Genomic DNA, 17,231 nt, shown 5'->3' on the forward strand with positions numbered 1-17,231 from the left:
TGCACAAAGCCATGCTGGCTGTCCGTAATCAGGCCTTATCTTTCCAAATGCATGTAAGGTCTACCTCTCAGAATGACCTCCAACAACTGACCCACCCTGATGTCTCGCTCATCAGTCTGTTGTTCCCTGGCTTTCTCTTGCAGCCTTTCTTAATTAATGACACAACATTATAATTATAGTCAGAGAGTCATACCGCACTGTTCGGTTAACGCTAACCATACTCTAAAACGGATCTCATCCCACCTGCCTGTTCCTGGATCATGTCCCTTCAAACCTTTCCTATTCCTGTACTAATCCAAATGTCTTTTGAACATTGTAATTGTCCCCATGTTCACTCCTTCCTTGGGAAGCTCATTTCACACACAACCCACCCTCTGTGTAACAATGTGCCTCTCATGTCTTTTTTTTATATGTCTCTCCTCTAAACTTAAAAACGTAGTGCCTTGTCTTGAGACTCCCCTGTCCATGGGAAAACACAACTCCCATTAACTCTATCTATCCTCGTCATGATTTTATAAACTTCTAATAGGTCATCTTTCAACATTCAGGTTTCGGTGAAAAATACCAACCTATTCAGCCTTTCTTTATACTGAAGCCTTTCATACCCAGCTACATCCCAGCAAATCTCCTCCCAACCCTTTCCAGCTTAATAATATCCTTCCTATTACTGGGCGACTAGAACTGGACACAGTATTCCAGAAGAGGACTCACCAATGGCCTGTATAATCTCAATATGACTTCACAACTCCTATATCCATAGGACTGAGCAATGGAAGCAAGTGAGGCAAGCACCTTTTTTTAAACTATCCTGTCTCTCCATGTTGCAAACTTTAAAGAATTATGTAGCTGAACCCTGAGGTCCCTCTGTTCTACAACACGACCGAAGGTCTTGCCATTAATTGTATAAGTCCTGCCCGTGTTTGTTGTACCAAATGCATTACCTCGTAATTATTCAGATTGAACTCCATCTACAGTTTTTCAGCCATTCACACATTTCATCAGGATCCCTTTGTAAACACCTTTTATCGGTTACCTCCTCAGCTTCCCATGTTCAACTGAAAACATTCCCAGCCTATTCAGGCGTTTCCCTGAAGCGCAAGCCCTCCAACCCTGGCAACATCTTTGGTCATTTCTTCTGAACCATTTCATGTTCCACGACATCCTTCCGATGGCATTGAGACCAGAATTGCACACAGTATTCCAATAGTGGTCAGGTCAAACACTGTTTAGTTCCCTGAGCGCCCCAGTCTCTATCCACAGTAAGTTCCAAAGTGAAATATTTGTTTTGGATCTTGTAGTTTCACACATCGTTTGCTTCATTGATCATTAAGGATACCGGTTTTGTCCTGCGCTCTTCTTTTGCTCTTAATACACTTGTAGAGTCTCTTTGGATTCTCCTTAACTTTCTCTGCCAAATCTATCTCGTGTCTCCTTTTTGCATTCCTGATTTCCATCCAAAGTGTATTTCTATTGCCCTGATGCTCCTGAAGGGATTCCCTTGAGTCAGCCAGTTATCTGACATGTGACCCCTTTTTTCTTGACTACAGACTCGAAACTCAGCCAGTGTTTCCTAATTCAGTCAGCATTGAGCTGCACACTAACAGGAACACGCTGGCACTGAACGCTCCTTTTATCTTGGTTTTAAAATATTCCTACTTGCCAGACTTCCCTTTACCTGCAAATAGCCTCCCCAGATCTACTTTAAAAATTCCTGTCTAATACTACCTTGCTCCATTGAATAACTTTAACTTGTGGACCAGGCCTGTCCATTTCCATCGCTATTTTCAAACTAATACAATTGTGGTAACTTTCCAAAGTGCTCCCCCACTAACACCTCAGTCCCGTTCCCGACCTTGTTTCCCAAGGGGAGGTCAGGTTTAGCCCCATTCTCCAGTTGGGCCACTTACATAATGACTGGGAGTTTTCAGAACACACTTAACAAATTCCTTCCATCCAAATGCTTAACTTAGTAGCAATCCCAGTCCAGGTTTGGAAAGGTTAAGATCCCCTATCATTACAACCCTATTATTCTAAGAGATATCTGAAACCTCCTGACATATTTGCTCCTTCATCTCCCATTGCCTATCGCTGTAGTCCGACCATAGAAAACTAATGACCAATTTTTTTCTCAGTTCCACTACTATCGCTTAACGGGGCGATCCTGCATGAATACTCCCTCTAGGTACTGCTGGGATGTTTCCCCCAATCAAAACCACCGACTCTCCTCCTGTTTTGCCTCCTGTTCTATCCTTCCTGTAGCATCTGTCTCCGGAACATTGAGCTGCTGGTCCTGTTGCTCCCTCAGCTGTGTTTCTGTAATATCTATGGTATCCCAGTCCCATGTTCCCATCCATGCTCTGGGTTCATCTGTTTTATCTGTCCAGCCCTTTGCATTGAAATAACTGCAGTTTAATCCACCAGTTTTCCCTAATTGTCTGCTATGTACTTGCCTGCCTTGTCTACTTATATTCCTCTCTTGAACATTTGTACCAGCCTCAACTTTCTATCTGGCTGTACGACTCTTTGGGGTCACACAGCCCTGCCAGACGAGTTTAAATCCTCTCGAGCAGCTCCAGTAACGTTCCCCACCAGGATGTGGGTCCCCCTCCTGCTCCCAGTTCAGGTGTATTTCCCACCCTGTCTACCTGTGCTGACACCTTCAGACATCCAGGGACTTGCCCACCAAGGTCCCTGTATTCCTCAGTATTCCAGGAGGACCTACCATTCATGATGTATATCATTCGTTTATTAGACTTGCCATAGTGCATTACCTCACAGTGATCAGAAGTAAACTCTGTCTGCCATTACTCTGCTCAGTTTATCATCTGATCGATATCAGACTGCAGCCTGAGTCCATCCCCCTCACTGTAGACAACACCCTCACCTTTCATGTTATCTGCAAACCTACTAATGATTCCTTCTGCTTTGATATCCAAGTTATTAATGTACGTAACAGCCAGCAATGGCTCCAGCACAGATCCCTGTGGTACACCCGCTGGACAATGGCTTTCAATCACAAAACCAACCCTCCACCAATTGTGGAGCCAATTTACCAACTTACCTTGGATCCCATGGGCTGTTCCCTTTTGGACCAGCATTCAGTGTGGGACCTTGTCAAAGACCTTAATGAACTCCATATAAACCACATCATCTGTACGGCCCTCATCAATATCAGAGGACAGTCGTCTAGCAAATCCATACAGACAATCCCTAATGAAATTGCGCGGGTATCCGTTTTTGGTGAATACCTTGTATAGGTGTTCTTCTTCCTCTTTTTGCAGTTCTGGTGTACTGCAGTCTGTTGTGGCCCTTTTGAACAGTGAAATGATGCAACTTCTTTTGTGTGTGTTGGGTTGGTTGCTTTTGTAGTTCAGGACTCGGTCTGTGTGTGTGGCTTTCCTGTGTACCTTTGTGGTGAATTCTCCGTTCGGTGTTCTCTGTACCATCACGTCTAGGAATGGGAATTGGTTGTCCTTTTCTTCCTCTCTTGTCAATCGGATTCCTGTGAGTGTGGCGTTGATGATCCGGTGTGTGTTCTCCATTTCTGTGTGGTTAATGATTACAAAGGTGTCATCCACATATCTGACCCAGAGTTTGGGTTGAATTTGCGGTAAGACTGTTTGTTCTAATCTTTGTATTACCGCTTCTGCTAGGAGTCCAGAGATGGGTGAGCCCATGGGTGTGCCGTTGATTTGTTCATATATTTGGTTGTTGAATGTGAAGTGTGTTGTGAGGTACAGGTCCGGTAGTTTGAGTATGCCGTCTTTGTTGATAGTTCAACGTCCTGTTGTGTCTGTTCTGTATGTCCAGCAGGTTGGCTATTGTTTCTCTGGCTAGGGTTTGGTCGATAGAGGTGAACAGTGCCGTTACATCGAATGAGACCATAGTTTCTTTCTTGTCTATATGTGTATTTCTGATGATGTCCAAGAATTGCTGTGTTGACTGTATAGAGTGTCTGGATCCACAGATCAGGTGTTTCAGTTTCTGCTGTAGTTCTTTAGCCAGTTTGTGTGATGGTGTCCCTGATAGTGATACGATGGGTCTGAGTGGGATGTCTGGTTTGTGCACTTTAGGTAGTCCATAGAATCTGGGGGTGTTGTTGCTTTCAGTTTTCATTCTATGTCGGTCAGCCCTGGTTATCTGTCCGTTTTTTGTGTAGGTTTCTCAGTGTGTTGTTTATCCTATTGGTGAGCTGCGGGTGGGGTCAAACTCCACACAATTTCATCAACAGATGCCTCAGGGAAAGACAACGGAACGAGGACATGCCACAACCCAAAGGACGAGCCACACTACCATACATCAAGAACATTCCAGAACTGACAGCCAGACTACTGCGACCATGAGGACTCATAAGAGCACACAAACCAACAGCCACTCTCAGACAACAACTCACCAGGACGATGGACCTGACACCCAGCATGAGCAAAACTAATGTAGTGTACAAAATCCCATGCAAGGACTGCACAAAACACTATATAGGACAAACAGGAAGACAGCTAACGATCCACATCCATGAACACCAACTAGCCACGAAAGGACACGACCAGCTATCCTTAGTAACCACACACGCAGATGACAAGCAACGTGAGTTCGACTGGGACAACACTACTATTATAGGACAAGCCAAACAGAGAACAGCCAGGGAATTCCTAGAGGCATGGCATTCATCCACAGGTTCAATCAATAAACACATCGACCTGGACCCAATATACCGGCCACTGCAACGGACAGCTGGAACTGACAACTGGAAGTGGCAGATGCAAATCACTATAGTTGCCGGAGGAAACATCCCAGAAACACTTCACAGGAGGCTCCCTGAGGATGTCGCCTAGCCAGGGGACGAAACATCTGCAACCCAAATTCCCAGCTCGGTGAACAGAACCACAACAACGAGCACCCGAGCTACAAATCGTCTCACAAACTTTGAAGCCTTTAGACTCTACAAAGCTCCGTCATGAACAAGCCACCATCTCTCTATTTCCTTTGTCTTCTTCAGTGTCTGCAACTCTCGCTGTATCTTCCAGTAACGTTCTTTAGTTACTGCAGGTCTGCCTGGCTCCCCAGATAACCTGTTTCACCACCTACAGCTCCCTCAATCACTGTAACACCCTCTGCTCTGTCTAACCCTCCTCTTTCCCACTGTCCTCAGGCACAGCGGCGATCCTGTAAGAGAGCAGTGCGGAATGGGATGTTATAAATCTCAGCTGAGGCTTGATGCTGACCATTACCTGGGAGTCACAAGGGGAGAGACCCTGAGAGAGCAGCACAGAGCGGGAGAATATAAATCAGCAGCGAGGGTCAAGGCCGACTGGGACTTGGATTTGGATAAAAAGCAGAGCAGGAGGCTCGAAATCAGCACCGAGTCACAGAGGGAGTGACCGTGTGAGAGAGCAACTTGGAGCAGGAGCTTGAGGCTGTCTCACACCTGGGAGAATATAAATCAGCACTGAGGATCGCGGCCTAGTTGTACCTGGGAGTCACAGAGACGGTGACCCTGTGAGGGAGCAGACTGGAGTGAGAGCTGGACGATTACACGTCCGAGGAGACACATCACTGTGTGTGCACGTGTCCCTCCCTTGTTCGTGTTTGTGTGTGTATGCGTGTGTGTCCCTTTCCCTCGCTGTGTGTGTAACTCTCCTCACTGTGTGTGTGTCCCTCCCTCACTGTGTGTGTGTGTGTGTTTGTGCGTATGTCTGCGTGTCACCCTCCCTCACTTTGTGTTTGTGTGTGTGTGTGTGTGTCCACTCATTTTCTGAGCACATGTCCCACCCTCGCTGTGTGTGTGTGTGTCCCTCCCTCGCCGTGTGTGTGTGTGTCCCACCCTCGCCGTGTGTGTGTGTGTCCCACCCTCGCCGTGTGTGTGTGTCCCACCCTCGCTGTGTGTGTGTGTCCCACCCTCGCTGTGTGTGTGTGTGTCCCTCCCTCGCTGTGTGTGTGTGTGTGTGTGTCCCACCCTCGCCGTGTGTGTGTGTGTCCCACCCTCGCCGTGTGTGTGTGTGTCCCACCCTCGCCGTGTGTGTGTGTGTCCCACCCTCGCCGTGTGTGTGTGTCCCTCCCTCGCTGTGTGTGTGTGTGTGTGTGTCCCACCCTCGCCGTGTGTGTGTGTGTCCCACCCTCGCCGTGTGTGTGTGTGTGTCCCACCCTCGCCGTGTGTGTGTGTCCCACCCTCGCCGTGTGTGTGTGTGTGTCCCACCCTCGCCGTGTGTGTGTGTGTCCCACCCTCGCCGTGTGTGTGTGTGTCCCACCCTCGCCGTGTGTGTGTGTGTCCCACCCTCGCTGTGTGTGTGTGTGTGTGTGTCCCACCCTCGCCGTGTGTGTGTGTGTCCCACCCTCGCCGTGTGTGTGTGTGTCCCACCCTCGCCGTGTGTGTGTGTGTCCCACCCTCGCCGTGTGTGTGTGTCCCACCCTCGCCGTGTGTGTGTGTGTCCCACCCTCGCTGTGTGTGTGTGTGTGTCCCACCCTCGCTGTGTGTGTGTGTGTGTCACCCTCGCTCACAGTATGTGTTTGTGCATGTCCCTCACTCGCTGATTGCGTGTGTGTCACTCCCTCGCGTTGTGTGTATGTGTCTCTCTCTCACTCTGTGTATGCGTCTCCCTCCCTCGCTGTGTGTGTCTGTGTGTCTCCATCCCTCCCTCGCTGTGTGTATGTGTGCATGTCCCTCCATCCCTCCCTCGCTGTGTGTATGTGTGCATGTCCCTCCCTCACTGTGTATGTGCATTTTCTTCCCTCGCTATGTGTGCATGTCCCTCTCTCACTGTGTGTGCATGTCCCTCTCTCACTGTGTGTGCACATGTCACTCCCTTGCTGTGTGTGTGTGTGTCCCTCCCTTGCTCTTTGTGTATATCTCCCTCACTGTATGTGCGCATCTCCGCTCGGTATGTGAGTGCATGTCCACCCTTGCTTTGTGAGCGTGTGTCCCTCCCTCGCTTTGCCTGTGCGTGTCCTCTCTCGCTTTGTGTGCGTGTGTCCCTCTCAATTTCTATGCACATGCCCTCCCCCTCGCCGTGTCTGCTTGTCCCTCCTTCCCTGTGTGTGTGCGTATCCCTCCCTCGCTGTGTGTGTGCGTGTCCCTCCCACGCTGTGTGTGCGGGCCCACTCGCTGTGTGTGTGTACATGTCCCCCTCACTGTATCTATTTGTGTGGTCCCTTCCTCGCTGTCTGTGTGTGTGTGTCCCCCTCCCTCGCTGTCTGTGTGTGTGTGTGTCCCTCCCTCGCTGTGTATGTGTGAGTTTCCCCTACTTGCTCTGTGTGTGTGTGTGTGTGTGTGTGTGTGTGTATGCGTGTCCGTCCCTCGCTGTGTGTGTTTGTTTGTGACGCTCCCTCGCTGTGTGTGTGCATGTCCTTCCCTTGCTGTGTGTGTGTGTCCCTCACTTGCTCTGTGGGTGTGCATGTCCTTCCCTCCCTCACTCTGTGTGTGTGTGTGTGTGTGTGTGTGTGTGTGTGTGTGTGTGTGTGTGTGTGACTCTCTCACTGTGTATGTGTACATTTCACTCCCTCTCTGTGTGCGTGTCCCTCCCTCGCTGTGTGTGTGTTTGTGTGTGTGTGTTTGTGTGTGTGTGTGTGTGTGTGTCCATGTCCCTCACTGGCTGTGTGTGTGCGTGCCCCTCTCTCGCTGTGTGTCTGTGTTTGTGTGCTTGAGCATGAGCGTGTCCATCCCTCGCTGTGTGTGCGTGTCCCCTCTTGCTGTGAGTATGTGTGACCCTTTTACAGTGTATGTGAGTGTCCTTCCCTTGCTGCATGTGTGTGCGTGTGTGTATGCGTGTCCCTCCCTTGCTGTGTGTCTGTGTGTATGTGTGCGTGTCCCTCCCTTGCTTTGTGCGTGTGTGTGTGCGCGTGTCACTCCCTCACTCTTTGTGCATATCCCCACCATTGTGTGTCCGCATCGCCCCTTGCTGTGTGAGTACCTGTCCCCCCTTGCTGTGTGTATGTGTGTCCCTCCCTCGCTGTGCCTGTGCGTGTCCCCTCTCAATTTCTGTACACATGCCCTCCCCTCGCAGTGTGTCTGCTTGTCCCCCTACCCGATATGTGCGTGTGTCTCCCTCGCTGTTTATTTGCGTGTCCCTCTCTCGATCTGTGTGTTTGTGGATATCCCTCCCTCGCTGTGTGTGCGTGCATGTCCTTCCCTCCCTGTGTGCGTGCATGTCCTTCCCTCCCTGTGTGCGTGCATGTCCTTCCCTCCCTGTGTGCGTGCATGTCCTTCCCTCCCTGTGTGCGTGCATGTCCTTCCCTCCCTGTGTGCGTGCATGTCCTTCCCTCCCTGTGTGCGTGCATGTCCTTCCCTCCCTGTGTGCGTGCATGTCCTTCCCTCCCTGTGTGCGTGCATGACCTTCCCTCCCTGTGTGTGTGCATGTCCTTCCCTCCCTGTGTGTGTGCATGTCCTTCCCTCCCTGTGTGTGTGCATGTCCTTCCCTCCCTGTGTGTGTGCATGTCCTTCCCTCCCTGTGTGCGTGCATGTCCTTCCCTCCCTGTGTGCGTGCATGTCCTTCCCTCCCTGTGTGCGTGCATGTCCTTCCCTCCCTGTGTGCGTGCATGTCCTTCCCTCCCTGTGTGCGTGCATGTCCTTCCCTCCCTGTGTGCGTGCATGTCCTTCCCTCCCTGTGTGCGTTCATGTCCTTCCCTCCCTGTGTGCGTGCATGTCCTTCCCTCCCTGGCTGTGTGTGTGCGTGTCCCACTCTCACTGTGTGTGTCTGTGTTCGTGTGCTTGTGCATGCGCGTGTCCCCCTCTTGCTGTGAGTGTGTGTGTCCCTCCCTCGCTGTGTGTGTATATATATGTATGCGTGTCAATTCCTCACTGTGCCTGCGTGTCCCTCCCACGCTGTGAGTGTGTGCGCGCATGTCCCTCCCTCGCTTTGTGTGTGTGTGTGTCCTTCTTGCTGTGTGTGCGTGTAACACCCTCGCTGTGTGTGTGTCCCTCCCTTGCTCTTTGTGTATATCCCCCTTGCTGTGTTAGTGCATGACCCCCTTGCTGTGTGTACGTGTGTCCCTCCCTCGCCGTGTCAGTGCGTGCCCCCTCTCACTTTCTGTGCACATTTCCTCTCCCTCACCCTGTATGTGCTTGTCCCTCCCCCACTGTGTGTGTGTGCGCGCGTATGTGTCCCTCCCTCACTGTGTGTGTGTGTGTGTATGACCCTCCATCGCTGTGTGTGTGTCCCTCGCTCGCTGTGTGTGTGTCCCTCGCTCGCTGTGTGTGTGTCCCTCGCTCGCTGTGTGTGTGTCCCTCGCTCGCTGTGTGTGTGTCCCTCGCTCGCTGTGTGTGTGCCCCTCGCTCGCTGTGTGTGTGTCCCTCGCTCGCTGTGTGTGTGTCCCTCGCTCGCTGTGTGTGTGTCCCACGCTCGCTGTGTGTGTGTCCCTCGCTCGCTGTGTGTGCGAGTCCCTCTCTCGCTGTGTGTGCGAGTCCCTCTCTCGCTGTGTGTGCGAGTCCCTCTCTCGCTGTGTGTGCGAGTCCCTCTCTCGCTGTGTGTGCGAGTCCCTCTCTCGCTGTGTGTGCGAGTCCCTCTCTCGCTGTGTGTGTGTGTCCCTCTCTCGCTGTGTGTGCGAGTCCCTCTCTCGCTGTGTGTGCGAGTCCCTCTCTCGCTGTATGTGCGAGTCCCTCTCTCGCTGTGTGTGCGAGTCCCTCTCTCGCTGTGTGTGCGAGTCCCTCTCTCGCTGTGTGTGCGAGTCCCCCTCTCGCTGTGTGTGCGAGTCCCTCTCTCGCTGTATGTGCGAGTCCCTCTCTCGCTGTGTGTGCGAGTCCCTCTCTCGCTGTGTGTGCGAGTCCCTCTCTCGCTGTGTGTGCGAGTCCCTCTCTCGCTGTGTGTGTGTGTCCCTCTCTCGCTGTGTGTGCGAGTCCCTCTCTCGCTGTGTGTGCGAGTCCCTCTCTCGCTGTATGTGCGAGTCCCTCTCTCGCTGTGTGTGCGAGTCCCTCTCTCGCTGTGTGTGCGAGTCCCTCTCTCGCTGTGTGTGCGAGTCCCCCTCTCGCTGTGTGTGCGAGTCCCTCTCTCGCTGTGTGCGCGAGTCCCTCTCTCGCTGTGTGCGCGAGTCCCTCTCTCGCTGTGTGCGCGAGTCCCTCTCTCGCTGTGTGCGCGAGTCCCTCTCTCGCTGTGTGCGCGAGTCCCTCTCTCGCTGTGTGCGCGAGTCCCTCTCTCGCTGTGTGCGCGAGTCCCTCTCTCGCTGTGTGCGCGAGTCCCTCTCTCGCTGTGTGCGCGAGTCCCTCTCTCGCTGTGTGCGCGTGTGTGTGTGTCCCTCCCTCGCTGTGTGTGTGTGTGTGTGTGTGTGTCCCTCCCTCGCTGTGTGTGTGTGTGTGTGTCCCTCCCTCGCTGTGTGTGTGTCCCTCCCTCGCTGTGTGTGTGTGTGTCCCTCCCTCGCTGTGTGTGTGTGTGTGTCCCTCCCTCGCTGTGTGTGTGTCCCTCCCTCGCTGTGTGTGTGTGTGTCCCTCCCTCGCTGTGTGTGTGTGTGTCCCTCCCTCGCTGTGTGTGTGTCCCTCCCTCGCTGTGTGTGTGTGTGTCCCTCCCTCGCTGTGTGTGTGTGTGTGTGTGTCCCTCCCTCGCTGTGTGTGTGTCCCTCCCTCGCTGTGTGTGTGTGTGTCCCTCCCTCGCTGTGTGTGTGTGTGTCCCTCCCTCGCTGTGTGTGTGCGTGTCCCTCCCTCGCTGTGTGTGTGCGTGTCCCTCCCTCGCTGTGTGTGTGCGTGTCCCTCCCTCGCTGTGTGTGTGCGTGTCCCTCCCTCCCTCGCTGTGTGTGTGTGTGTGTCCTTCCCTCGCTGTGTGTGTGTGTGTCCCTCCCTCGCTGTGTGTGTGTGTGTGTGTGTCCCTCCCTCGCTGTGTGTGTGTGTGTGTGTGTGTGTCCCTCCCTCGCTGTGTGTGTGTGTGTCCCTCCCTCGCTGTGTGTGTGTGTGTCCCTCCCTCGCTGTGTGTGTGTGTGTGTGTGTCCCTCCCTCGCTGTGTGTGTGTGTGTCCCTCCCTCGCTGTGTGTGTGTGCCCCTCCCTCGCTGTGTGTGTGTGTGTCCCTCCCTCGCTGTGTGTGTGTGTGTCCCTCCCTCGCTGTGTGTGTGTGTCCCTCCCTCGCTGTGTGTGTGTGTGTGTCCCTCCCTCGCTGTGTGTGTGTGTGTCCCTCCCTCGCTGTGTGTGTGTGTGTCCCTCCCTCGCTGTGTGTGTGTGTGTCCCTCCCTCGCTGTGTGTGTGTGTGTCCCTCCCTCGCTGTGTGTGTGTGTCCCTCCCTCGCTGTGTGTGTGTGTCCCTCCCTCGCTGTGTGTGTGTGTCCCTCCCTCGCTGTGTGTGTGTGTGTGTGTCCCTCCCTCGCTGTGTGTGTGTGTGTGTCCCTCCCTCCCTCGCTGTGTGTGTGTGTGTGTGTCCTTCCCTCGCTGTGTGTGTGTGTGTCCTTCCCTCGCTGTGTGTGTGTGTGTCCTTCCCTCGCTGTGTGTGTGTGTGTCCCTCCCTCGCTGTGTGTGTGTGTGTCCCTCCCTCGCTGTGTGTGTGTGTGTCCCTCCCTCGCTGTGTGTGTGTGTGTCCCTCCCTCGCTGTGTGTGTGTGTGTCCCTCCCTCGCTGTGTGTGTGTGTGTCCCTCCCTCGCTGTGTGTGTGTGTGTGTCCCTCCCTCGCTGTGTGTGTGTGTGTCCCTCCCTCGCTGTGTGTGTGTGTGTCCCTCCCTCGCTGTGTGTGTGTGTGTCCCTCCCTCGCTGTGTGTGTGTGTGTGTCCCTCCCTCGCTGTGTGTGTGTGTGTCCCTCCCTCGCTGTGTGTGTGTGTGTCCCTCCCTCGCTGTGTGTGTGTGTCCCTCCCTCGCTGTGTGTGTGTGTGTCCCTCTCTTGCTGTGTGTGCGTGTGTGTGTGTGTGTCCCTCCCTCGCTGTGTGTGTGTCCCTCCCTCGCTGTGTGTGTGTGTGTGTGTGTGTCCCTCCCTCGCTGTGTGTGCGTGTCCCTCCCTCGCTGTGTGTGCGTGTCCCTCCCTCGCTGTGTGTGCGTGTCCCTCCCTCGCTGTGTGTGCGTGTCCCTCCCTCGCTGTGTGTGCGCATCCCTCCCTCGCTGTGTGTGCGTGTCCCTCCCTCGCTGTGTGTGCGCGTCCCTCCCTCGCTGTGTGTGCGCGTCCCTCCCTCGCTGTGTGTGCGCGTCCCTCCCTCGCTGTGTGTGCGCGTCCCTCCCTCGCTGTGTGTGCGCGTCCCTCCCTCGCTGTGTGTGCGCGTCCCTCCCTCGCTGTGTGTGCGCGTCCCTCCCTCGCTGTGTGTGCGCGTCCCTCCCTCGCTGTGTGTGCGCGTCCCTCCCTCGCTGTGTGTGCGCGTCCCTCCCTCGCTGTGTGTGCGCGTCCCTCCCTTGCTGTGTGTGTGTGCATGTCCTTCTCTCACTGTGTGTGTGTGTGTTTCACTCCCTCGCTGTTTGTGTCCCTTGCTCACTGTGTGTGTGTGTGTGTGTGTGTGTCCCTCCCTCGCTTTGTGTGTGTGCGTGTCCCTTTTGCTGTGTGTGTGTCCCTCCTTTGCTCTTTGTGTATATCCCCCTCGCTGTGTTAGTGCATGTCTCTCCTTGCTGTGTGTGCGTGTGTCCCTCCCTCGCTGTGTCAGTGTGAGTCCCCTCTCACTGTGTGTGCGTGCCCCCTCTCACTTTCTGTGCACATTTCCTCCCCTTTGCCGTGTGTGTGCTTGCTCCTCCTTCCCTGTGTGTGTGTGTGTCCCTTCCTCGCTGTGTATGTGTGTCCCTCTCTCTCTCTGTGTGCGTGTCCATCCCTCGCTGTGTGCGTGTGTGTGTGTGTGTGTATGCGCGCGCATGTGTCCTTCACTTGCTGTGTATGTGTGTGTCTGTCCCTCGCTGTGTGTGTCTGTCCCTCGCTGTGTATGTGCATGTCCCTCCCTCGCTGTGTGTGCGTGTCCCTCCCTCGCTGTGTGTGCGTGTCCCTCCCTCGCTGTGTGTGCGTGTCCCTCCCTCGCTGTGTGTGCGTGTCCCTCCCTCGCTGTGTGTGCGTGTCCCTCCCTCGCTGTGTGTGCGTGTCCCTCCCTCGCTGTGTGTGCGTGTCCCTCCCTCGCTGTGTGTGCGTGTCCCTCCCTCGCTGTGTGTGCGTGTCCCTCCCTCGCTGTGTGTGCGTGTCCCTCCCTCGCTGTGTGTGCGTGTCCCTCCCTCGCTGTGTGTGCGTGTCCCTCCCTCGCTGTGTGTGCGTGTCCCTCCCTCGCTGTGTGTGCGTGTCCCTCCCTCGCTGTGTGTGCGTGTCCCTCCCTCGCTGTGTGTGTGTGCGTGTCCCTCCCTCGCTGTGTGTGCGTGACCCTCCCTCGCTGTGTGTGCGTGTCCCTCCCTGGCTGTGTGTGCGTGTCCCTCCCTGGCTGTGTGTGCGTGTCCCTCCCTGGCTGTGTGTGCGTGTCCCTCCCTGGCTGTGTGTGCGTGTCCCTCCCTCGCTGTGTGTGCGTGTCCCTCCCTCGCTGTGTGTGCGTGTCCCTCCCTCGCTGTGTGTGCGTGACCCTCCCTCGCTGTGTGTGCGTGACCCTCCCTCGCTGTGTGTGCGTGTCCCTCCCTCGCTGTGTGTGCGTGTCCCTCCCTGGCTGTGTGTGCGTGTCCCTCCCTGGCTGTGTGTGCGTGTCCCTCCCTCGCTGTGTGTGTGTGTCCCTCCCTCGCTGTGTGTGCGTGACCCTCCCTCGCTGTGTGTGCGTGTCCCTCCCTCGCTGTGTGTGCGTGACCCTCCCTGGCTGTGTGTGCGTGTCCCTCCCTGGCTGTGTGTGCGTGTCCCTCCCTGGCTGTGTGTGCGTGACCCTCCCTGGCTGTGTGTGCGTGTCCCTCTCTCGCTGTGTGTGTGTGCGTGTCCCTCCCTGGCTGTGTGTGCGTGTCCCTCCCTGGCTGTGTGTGCGTGTCCCTCCCTGGCTGTGTGTGCGTGACCCTCCCTCGCTGTGTGTGCGCGTGTCACTCCCTTGCTGTGTGTGTGTGTCCGTCCCTTGTGTGTGTGTGTGTCCCTCCATTGCTCTTTGTGCATATCCCCACCATTGTGTGTCCGCATCTCCCCTCGGTGTGTGAGTGCACGTCCTCCCTCGCTGTGTGTGCGTGTGTTCCTCCCTCGCTGTGCCTGCACGTGTCCCTCCCTCGCTGCGTGTGTCAGCAAGTCCCTCGCTCGCTGTGTGTGTATATTTGTGTGTGTGTGTGTCCCTTCCTCGCTGTTTGTGTGTATATGTCACATCCTCACTCTTCCTTGCTGTGTTTGTGTGTCCCCCCTTCGCTGCATGTCCCTCACTCGCTGTTTGTGTGTTTGTGTGTGTGTGTCTCCCTCCTATGCTGAGTGTTTGTGTCCCCCTTGCTGTTGTATGTGCGTGTCCCTCCCTTGCTGTGTGTGTACATGTCCCTCTCTCGCTGTGTATGTGTGAGATCCCCTGCCTTTGTGTGTGTCCCTCTTGCTGTGCGTGGCCCTCCCTCGCTGTGTGTGCATGTGTCTCCCCCTCGCTGTGTGTGTGTGTGTGTGTGTGTATGTCCTTCCGTTGCTGTGTGTCTGCGTGTATCCCCCTCACTGTGTGTGTGTGCATGTCCTTCCATTGCTGTATGTCTGCGTGTATCTCCCTCACTGTGTGTGTGTATGTGTGCATGTCCTTCCCTCGCTGTGAGTCTGCGTGTATCCCCCTCACTGTGTGTGTGTGTGCATGTCCTTCCCTCGCTGTGTGTCTGCGGGTATCCCCCTCACTGTGTGTGTGTGTGCATGTCCTTCCCTCGCTGTATGTCTGCGTGTATCCCCCTCACTGTGTGTGTGTATGCATGTCCTTCCCTCGCTGTATGTCTGCGTGTATCCCCCTCACTGTGTGTGTGTGTGTGTGTGCATGTTCTTCCCTCGCTGTGAGTCTGCGTGTATCGCCCTCACTGTGTGTGTGTGTGTATACATGCATGTTCTTCCCTCGATGTTAGTCTGCAGGTATCCCCCTCACTGTGTGTGTGTGTGTGCATGTCCTTCCCTCGCTGTGTGTCTGCGTGTATCCCCCCACTGTGTGTGTGTGCATGTCCTTCCCTCGCTATGTGTCTGCGGGTATCTCCCTCACTCTGTGTGTGTGCATGTCCTTCCCTCACTGTGTGTCTGCGTGTATCCCCCTCACTGTTTGTGTGTGCATGTGCTTCCCTCGCTGTGAGTCTGCAGGTATCCCCCTCACTGTGTGTGTGTGTGTGCATGTCCTTCCCTCGCTGTGTGTCTGCGTGTATCCCCCCACTGTGTGTGTGCATGTCCTTCCCTCGCTGTGAGTCTGCAGGTATCCCCCTCACTGTGTGTGTGTGTGCATGTCCTTCCCTCGCTGTGTGTCTGCGTGTATCCCCCTCACTGCGTGTGTGTGTGTTTATATATGCATGTGCTTCCCTCGCTGTGTGTCTGCGGGTATCCCCCTCACTGTGTGTGCGTGCATGTCCTTCCCTCGCTGTGAGTCTGCGGGTATCCCCCTCACTGTGTGTGTGTGCATGTCCTTCCCTCGCTATGTGTCTGCGGGTATCCCCCCACTGTGTGTGTGTGCATATGCTTCCCTCGCTGTGTGTCTGCGTGTATCCCCCTCACTGTGTGTGTGTGTATATGCATGTTCTTCCCTCGCTGTGAGTCTGCGGGTATCCCCCTCACTGTGTGTGTGTGCATATCCTTCCCTCGCTGTGTGTCTGCGTGTATCCCCCTCACTGTGTGTGTGTGTGCGCATGTCCTTCCCTCGCTGTGTGTCTGCGTGTATCCCCCTCACTGTGTATATGTGTATGCATGTCCTTCCCTTGCTGTGAGTCTGCGGGTATCTCCCTCGCTGTGTGTCTGTGTGTGAGTGTATGTCCTTCCCTCGCTGTGTGTCTGCGGGTATCTCCCTCGCTGTGTGTCTGTGTGTGAGTGTATGTCCTTCCCTCGCTGTGTGTCTGCGGGTATCTCCCTCGCTGTGTGTCTGTGTGTGAGTGTATGTCCTTCCCTCGCTGTGTGTCTGCGGGTATCCCCCCACTCTGTGTGTGTGCATATGCTTCCCTCGCTGTGTGTCTGCGTGTATCCCCCTCACTGTGTGTGTGTGTGCGCATGTCCTTCCCTAGCTGTGTGTCTGCGTGTATCCCCCTCACTGTGTATATGTGTATGCATGTCCTTCCCTTGCTGTGAGTCTGCGGGTATCTCCCTCGCTGTGTGTCTGTGTGTGAGTGTATGTCCTTCCCTCGCTGTGTGTCTGCGGGTATCTCCCTCGCTGTGTGTCTGTGTGTGAGTGTATGTCCTTCCCTCGCTGTGTGTCTGCGGGTATCTCCCTCGCTGTGTGTCTGTGTGTGAGTGTATGTCCTTCCCTCGCTGTGTGTCTGCGGGTATCCCCCCACTCTGTGTGTGTGCATATGCTTCCCTCGCTGTGAGTCTGCGTGTATCCCCCTCACTGTGTGTGTGTGTATATGCATGTTCTTCCCTCGCTGTGAGTCGGCGTGTGTCCCCCTCACTGTGTGTGTGTGTGTATATGCATGTTCTTCCCTCGCTGTGAGTCTGCGGGTATCCCCCTCACTGTGTGTGTGTGCATGTCCTTCCCTCGCTGTGTGTCTGTGTGTATCCCCCTCACTGTGTGTATGTGTATGCATGTCCTTCCCTCGCTGTGTGTCTGCGGGTATCCCCCTCACTGTGTGTGTGTGTGTGTGTGTGTGTGTGTGTGTGTGTCCCCTTCCCTCGCTGTGTGTCTGCGGGTATCTCCCTCACCATGTGTGTTTGCGTGTCGCTCCCTTGCTGAGTGTGTGTGTGTCCAAAATTTGCACCATCAGAGGATTGGCCATCATAAATTGACTGTGGTATTCAGGAATGTGTGGTTTAAGTAAGTTCACCACGAGAAATGCAGGGTTTAATGTACAGGTAGAGGGGTGGGTCTGGGTAGGATGCTCTTCAGAGTTTTGGAAAGGACTGGTTGGGCCGAATGGCCTGGTTCCACACGATGGCGATTCTATTCAGGTTATTGTCCAGCCCTGTCAACAACCCCCGTCTCTTACACCTGGCCTGATCCCCAATGTTCTCCTTAACACTGTCATCTCCTCCAGACTCTAAAACACCCCTTGCCTATGTAAGAGTCTCCAGTCCTTACAAAGATCGATATGTCTGTCACCTCTTCCTGCTTTTAGAACCCTCCCTATAACTATTACCATTTGGTAGAGCACTCCCAATCATTGTTCCCTCTTGAAACTCCCATAAATATTTGTATCTCTGAAAACTCATCTAGACTGTCTCAATTTCCCTTTGACAGTTACGTGCTGAGACCTGCTCTATATCAGTGACGTAATTAACTCTTGGCAACACTCACTGTTATAACTTCCCTCCAGCCTTACAGCACCGAGGATCTGTAGAAGCT

This window comes from Chiloscyllium plagiosum, unplaced genomic scaffold (assembly GCF_037043375.1).
Source record: "Chiloscyllium plagiosum isolate Xiang-an unplaced genomic scaffold, Cpla_swu_hap1 HiC_scaffold_51, whole genome shotgun sequence".
In the NCBI taxonomy this organism is placed as follows: Eukaryota; Metazoa; Chordata; class Chondrichthyes; order Orectolobiformes; family Hemiscylliidae; genus Chiloscyllium; species Chiloscyllium plagiosum.